Source organism: Gossypium arboreum, chromosome 10 (assembly GCF_025698485.1).
Source record: "Gossypium arboreum isolate Shixiya-1 chromosome 10, ASM2569848v2, whole genome shotgun sequence".
In the NCBI taxonomy this organism is placed as follows: domain Eukaryota; kingdom Viridiplantae; phylum Streptophyta; class Magnoliopsida; order Malvales; family Malvaceae; genus Gossypium; species Gossypium arboreum.
In genome coordinates, this window is record NC_069079.1 from 43023037 (window position 1) to 43030926 (window position 7890).

General features: G+C 33.1%; 1 pseudogene; it reads left to right on the forward strand.

Moving 5' to 3' along the window:
- Window positions 1–2461: 2461 nt before the first annotated feature.
- LOC128279267 (uncharacterized protein At4g17910-like) lies at window positions 2462–4371 on the forward strand (annotated as a pseudogene).
- Window positions 4372–7890: the final 3519 nt, after the last annotated feature.

A 7890-nucleotide genomic window follows, 5' to 3' on the forward strand; every position in this document is an offset into this window, starting at 1 on the left:
TCCCCCTCTGAAACATCTAATTTTTTCCCCTAAAATTAGTATCCTCAAAACACCCCCCAATCTCACCCCTCCGTTGCTCTTTTCAATCAAGAAATTGAGATGCCAGTCTTGATTTGGCATCAAATTGCTTCAGTCTTAATTTGGTTTCCAGTTATACTCTGAGATAGAAGAGATGCTAGTGAACCAGACGGCGGCGTTGAAGGTGGGGTTGTGTCTATTGGGCTTCTACTATTCTGCTACACGTTCATCTCCCTCCACAACAAAAACAAAATAGATATCTCAGAGTGTGAACAATAAATCCATTGCCTTCTTTAAGTTTAAAAATGCTTTTAAATTGAAGATTTTTAATTATCCTTTGGCTCTAGGTTTTCGGCTTTTGACCCATTCAAGGAGAAAAATGGTGTTTGGCTAAAAGGTGGGAGAATTTACGCTCGCTTCTGTAATTTTTTTTTAAAATTTTTTTGTGTTTAGATTATAGAAACTTGATTCTAGTTTCTCCATTTTTTTCCTGTTTTACTTGCTTAGCTCTGATCTTTTGTAATAAATTCACAACTGCGTTTTCAAACTCTTCGTCAATGGATTCCTTCCCAAGATCTTTGAATCCCAACAAGCACCTCAGAGAACAGTTAGTTAATCTCTTTTTCTTTTTCTTCTCAAATTTCCCAATTTTTTAAATTTAATCTTCTAATTACAAATCCTATTGATTAAAATACTATAACCTACAGATTCTTGAGCAATTTGCTTGGATCTTCCATGCTTGAAGTCTCCGCTCTTTTGAATAATGTAGCTGTAAGTTTATGGACACTTCAATTTCATTTTAATTTGTTTTATCCCTCAAATAAATGTGTGTTATTTTTTAAAATTTCTTTTCAATTTTATATTCAGCTTCTAATGCTTTTGCGGCACACATTCTGCTCTCAGACAGTGAATGGTAAAGTTATCGATTTCTTTGTCTCTAATTGAAATGATTTATTGTAGAAACTTTGTTCTTAAATGTTTTAATCAAGGCCAAATATTAAGTATTTTTCCTTTTTTGAGAAAAGTATTTTTAACTTTTAAGTGCAAGAGTAAGGTGTTGTTTGATAAGCTGAAATATTAAGTTTTGAATTTTTAAGAACTAAATTTATATTAGAAAATTGTTTGCGGAATTAGTAAACCCTATAATAAAATTAAAAAAGTTTAACGATTTGTCAAACACACCCTAAATCTTAAACTTTGCAAAATTATAGCAATTGTTGACATATTTTCACCTTTAATAAAACAATAAAGATCAGAAATTCAAAATTTATATGGCTTTGTAGAATTCATGAGTGCTTATCATTGAATTTGTTTGAGCAGATACTTGTAGGAGTTTAAAGTCTTACCTAGCCTCAGTAGCTTTGGATTATGTCTTCATTGTTCTACCCACACTCTTAATTTTCACTGTAAGTACTCCCAATTCGCATTCTAAAGATTTTGTTGGAATCCCCAAATTTGACTTTTGTTGTTTGATAAAAGAGTTATTGGTGTAATAGGTTCTAGCAAGTGGGTATACATATGCATGATTGGGTTATTGTTCTTACTGATCTTCTTTACTGCAGTCAAAAGGTAGAACTTGATGAAAGTTTCATATATGCGTTATTTCTTCAATCATTACTCATTATTCTACAGAGAACTGTGTTGTTGAAGTAAAAGTATATTAACTCAAAGCCTTCTAATGCAGAACTTACTCTCTGCCTTACATGGAAGGACCTAATGCTTCAAGGGAAAACATATCATCTTATAGGGTTGTTACGGTATAGTGTCTTACCTGCTTGTATATTATGCAAATTGGTTTCTTTTGAAATTACTATCTTTGCTTAATGTACCTTTTTGAATTTGTGATAGATTTTCAGTGGGAATTTATTGATATTCTTTGTCACTTACTTGTGTATCTTGGCTGTTGGTACATTGTTTAATTTGTAATAAATTTTCAGTAGGAAAATTTTGTAGATGTTTATCACATGCTTGTGTATCTTGGTTGTTGACTTCAGAATATATCCTAGAGAATATGCTAAGACAGAGACTTACGTGACTAGCTTGGTAAGATATTATCAAGGTCGTTAATATTTTTCTTTTCATCTTCATGCATATTATTTCTTTTTGCTAATAATTTAAGTAGGTAAATTTACAGCTTTTTAGAGGTAAAACCCATGTTAACATTTAATCCTATACCCTCGTACATAATATTTTTGTTATTGTTGTTCTCATAAGGGGTCTTTACATCCTTTTAGAAAGATTATTATGTATGAGAAGTGGATGTCTACATTCATTCACTTTGAAAACTTCTGAGCTTGTCCTACCAATATCTCAAAACTTATTGAATTTGTTTGTATTTTCAGTAAACTTTTATGTTTTTATCTTGCAAAATATCAATCCCAAATATTTTATCATATTAATGTTTTTGAACCTTGCATAATTTTTTTAGATAGACCTTGGAGTTGGCTAATTTGTGCTAATGAATGCAGTTACTTCACGGCAAGCACGAAACACTTGCTGGAATTTCTTTTTCACACTTGCTGGTGTATCCATCCTTACATCCATTTTAAATGTTCCCGCAGAATATTCTAGAATTCTTGGTTCAGTAATTTTAGTTGGTATACCTTCATATTTATGAAGCTTGTTTTTATATTCTGGTATTTGCTTTTTGGTTGGTCCTATACAGTAAGTTGACTTTCTAACTCTCAGGGTACCAAAGTTGGTTGACTAATGGGCTAAATGTTTATCTTCTTTCTAATGAAAGGGGTACGGATGTCATAAGCAGAAACAAGGAGGGAATTTTTAGCTTATTTGGTAAGGACAATTTAGGACTGTACCTAATGTCCCATCCCATTGGTGTATGCTTTATCATAGTGTTTTTATTTTTTTGCACCTACAGCTTTATTCTTGGATATGTTGTCTGTAAGATTCTTGAGATCCCCTGAGAATAAAAACTGTATTCTTTGCATTTTGATGTCAATCTTATATTCAAGTCTCATCTAGCTGAAAAACAGCTTGTATTGATTAGAAGGAAATTGAAAATGATAAGAGGAAAAGAATTTCTATATTAATTTTTAGGACCATTTCTTCCATTGGAGATTTGTCTTCTTTCTACGGAATAATAGGCTACTAATTGTTCTTTTTCATCTAAAAAGAGTAAAATGGTGTTATGGTCCATGCAGTCCCTTTTTATTAGTAACTCTTCTCATCACGTCATCTTGATACAAGATTTTGTCAAGTGATTACTTGTTATCGTACCCAGGATACTGGGGTATGTATCTTGTTGGTGTTTAGGTCAGCTACTATCTCTTCTTTGAAAATCATACTACCAAGCAGCAAAGCAAGCATGAAACACGAACCAGAATCTGCCTTCTTACTATTATGTTTTGGTATATATAACTCTCATGTCGTTTTTGTTGCCAAAATTGGTTGTGTTCATTCCTAAAAAATTGATTGCATGAAGAGTGACCTGATTTTTGTTACCTTTGCTTGTCGCAGAATGTTAACGTTTCTTATAGACAGATATGTTGAAAAAATTTCACGTGGAATGGTAGGATATCGTATATTTACTAATTTGTAAAACTATCTTGGAATTCACAATCATGATTCACTAAACCGTGCTATGCAATTTTTTGCAGTGCAACCTGGCTTATGTTACTTGGGTGGTGGCTCAAAATCTACAGGTTTTGTAATTTCTTCTTCTTCTTCCTCTCTTTTTAAAATTTCTTGAGTTAATTGCACTAAACATCCTCAATTTCGTTTTATTACATTTAAGAAGAGGATTGGATGGTACTGGTTCTATGATTATATGTGCTTGTCAACAACTAGTTTGAGTGAAAAACAAAGACATTTTGTGAGCAAAGTGTCCTTTCCTTCTAAGATGTATTCTGGTGGAGCTATTAAACTTAGTTTGACATAGTGTTTTTAATTGCAAAATTTTGATAAACTTTTTAGTGTTTTGTTTTAGTCTCTGATCTTGTATTTGATGACATGGCAGAACACATTTATCCAGGATGGAAAGGAGATGGCATCAGTGCTTTATACTTATCGCAGCTATGTCAAAGCACTTCCTCAAGTATTTTAGCCTTAGTTGATTCTAATTTATACATATTTTTAAGGTAAACAATGTTCTAATATAATCTGCTAGTTTTAGTGTAAAGCAATGTTCTTTTTTATGTGGTGTAGGGGGTATGTTGGAATTCACAGTTCGGGATTCAGAAACTTGTTGTTGAAATCGGAGCTGCTTCGATCTATTGTGGATTCTGGTTTTGAACATCCTTCCGAAGGCAAAGTTTTAAACTCATGTCTGATGTTAACATTCGTGAATTCCATGAATTAAGTCATTTTGTTTATCTTGCTTTTAGTGACTTATAATGGTGGGCAGTATACAATTTTGGTGCTTTATTATTTTGATTCTATATTTATATTTAATCTAATTTTTATTATTTATTTTAGTTTTGATTCTATATTTTTATTTTTATTTTAATTTGATAATGAATTTTAATAGAAAATTTTTATATTTAAATCTTGAACATTATTCTTCTCAATATTTTGATAATGAATTTTAATTTTTTTATTTTTTTAAATTTTATGACCTTTAGCGGCGTTTGTGGGAAAAGCGCCGCTAAAGACCATGCCCTTTAGCGGCGTTTTTTCAAATAAACGTCGCAAAATTTGGTGGCGCCATCTATAGCGGCGTTTTTTGCGGCGCTTGTAAAAACGCCGCAAATAGTTTTAGTGGCGCTTAAAAGCGCCGCTAAAGGCCTAAAAAAACGCCGTTAAAAGTCAGTTTTGCTGTAGTGACACTAGCAACACGCCACTTATTCCCTGGGCCAGCAAGCTCTTTCTGTCATGTTTTATCCATATTTATTTAAAAGCTTATAGCCTAGAGACAATGCCTATTCTTTAAAAAATGAAACCTTTTTGCACTTGCTCAGGCTTGAACCCAAGACTTCTTAAACACTTCCCAGAACACTTAACCACCACTACAAGAAAATAGACTTTTAGTGGAGATTTTTTAAAAGCGCCGCTAAAACTATTTGCGGCATTTTCACAAGTGCCGCAAAAAACGCTGCTATAGGAAACGCCGCAAAAATTTGCGACGTTTATCTAAAAAAATGCCGCTACTTTTGGTATATTTGCAATGCACATTTTTCACTAATATCAGCCCTTCCTGCATTAAATCCAACCAAAAACAGCAAATATAGCATAAAATGCAACCAAAAACAGCAAATTTAGCTTAATAAATACAACCAAAAACATTAATTCTAAATGATATTTCAAATTTAACGAAAGATATATGATGTAATTAATAAATAAAGTATAACTCAAAATATTCTTACAATAATGTTAAATATGACAATGTTAAAAACATTCTTACAACGAGAAAACTAATGTCTAAGATGGCAGTTCTTGCGACTGCTGAAACATCTACATCTTATGCTGAAGTTGTAACTGGAGCCCATCGTACTTTTTGCTCGCTCACGCCATCGCCGCTACCTCCGCCTCCCTCTTGCTTGCTGCCATTGCACGCCTCATTCTTTGCAGCCTACCTACCTCTCTCGCCTCGATCTAAGTTGTTACTGGAGTTCTTCATATTTTCTTTGAACCTCGGCAATTTGCTCAACCGTGTTGGCTTACATCTGAGCTATCTAGTCTCTTAACCTCTGAACTTCAGCTTGAGCTTGACTCCCGGAAGGCATGTATTGCTGGGAGCCGGATCCAAAATATTGGGTCGGGGTAACACCAGATCCTTGAAATTGAACCCGACCGTACCTTTCAGGACCTAAAACTTCAGTGATAATTCTGTTATCAATGTTCTCAAGATTAACAGAACTATCAGTTGAAGCAATCGCTTCATACTCCGCCTTCTTCTCCTTTAGTTTCTACTAAAAAATCAATTAAAGAGTTAGAAACGAAATATATAATAAAAAAAAATGCAACATAACTTAACATTTTTTAAAACTACTAATGACGAATTAAACCATTATAATTAAACATTATAAATATTTGTAATAAATCAAATTTTATTAAGTAAATATACCATAATTTCTCCCTCCAGATGTCATAGGAGATACATCTTTCTTTCTATACTTAATCTCAAAAAGCTGAAGGCGTCTAACTTTTTGACCAGACGAGACTTCCTACAGTATAGTAGTAAAAATATTATTTAATAGTAGAAATTCATTAATATTTGAAAGAATTAATAAATTCATAATACCTTGGCCTCAGCTACAGAAGCAAAACTTCTCGACCCTGCCGTGTGCATGAATTTTTGTTTTTGCCTGCTGCTTGTTCCAACTTGCTCACGGTCCTACATAATGAAATTTGTAATAGCCCAAATTTACCCGGGCCCGTAAATAAATAAATAAATAAACAAACAACAAAAACAAATTTATCAAAAATAAAGTCCATTTTCAGTCCATTTACAAAGCCCAAAGTTCGGTTACCTTTGTAGCCCAAAAGCCTATACCCGGTTACACCCAAGACCCGATTAGCCTAAACCCTTAGCCCAAAAAGCCTAAACTACCCACTAGCCCGTTTACACCCTCAACCTGAAACACATAAGGCCCAAGTGGCCCAACTTGTTAACAGAAGATGGAAAGGCCTAGGGTTTCAGAAACCCTAGGCGCCGTAAGCATCTCAATAGACACGCCTCTTTCCCTCACCTCTCCGGCCCCGAATCGCGCCGTAGTCAACGCGCAAATCAACGCTAGCATCATCGCCCCAATCAGTGCACCATTGAATCGTCATCAGCGCTCGATTGTCACTGTTCATCGCCAGATTTTTCGTCATTACCCGCAAAAGAGGAAAGAAAAACAATAGCAAATATGGCAAGAAAATAAAAACACAGATTGTAAAATATTATTTTCAGTGGCTATAAAAGCCCGAATCAAAATGATGTAAAGGACTGTTTTTTTAGCAAAGATATACAAAAAAATATACAACAGTTTATCAACGAAAACAAAGCTTTTTCAGCTTCCGACAGTCGTATTTGGTGGAGTCGAGGACGGCGCGTGGGCGCGTGAGTCTGATGACTGGGGCCTAGCACAACGGAGACCAGAGCCCTGAGGACTGCCCTATCCTCTCCCATTTTAGAGAGAATTTCAAAGTTTTTTTTTTAAAACACAGTTTCTAAAATGAGTTTTGGGCCAAAAGTTGATTTAAATAGCATAATAGAAACGGTGTCATTTTACTTAATCTGATAAGTACCAAAACGGCACCGTTTAAGCCAGGATCCGCGTGTTGACCCGTGACCCGAGAAGGATTCGCGTGTTTTTGATAAATGGGCAAATTGCTCAATCGATCCTTTCGCATTTTTAAATTTTATAATTGAATTTTATTTTTATTTTAAATTGGCCTTAACCTTTTACGTTTGTTTCAATTTAGTCCCTCTGGTCACTATAAGACTGATTCTGCAAACGGTGTCGTTTTGGGGATTAGGGCTAATTGCCCAGTGAGTCCCTCAATTTTAATGCGTGTTTCAATTTAACCCAAATTTTCCTTTTATTTGTAATTGGCCCCAATTTTTCTTATAAAATTCAATTTTAGTTTTCTTATTTTTTCATTTCAAATATTACATGTATTATTTATTTTTATAAATGTTAGTTATCTAAAATAATATATATTATTATATACATCTTTATAAATTTTATTATATGTTATATTTTAATATATATATATTATTTATTCTATTATGTTTATATTTTATTATATGTTATATATTTTACTATATATATTATTTATTTTACCATATACATATGTAAAGTTATTTATTATATCATTTTTATTACCTTATACTTTATTTATCATATAGTTTATATCATTATATATTTTGTTTATAAATTTTATCGTATGTTATATATTTTATCATACATTATTCTTTACATTACA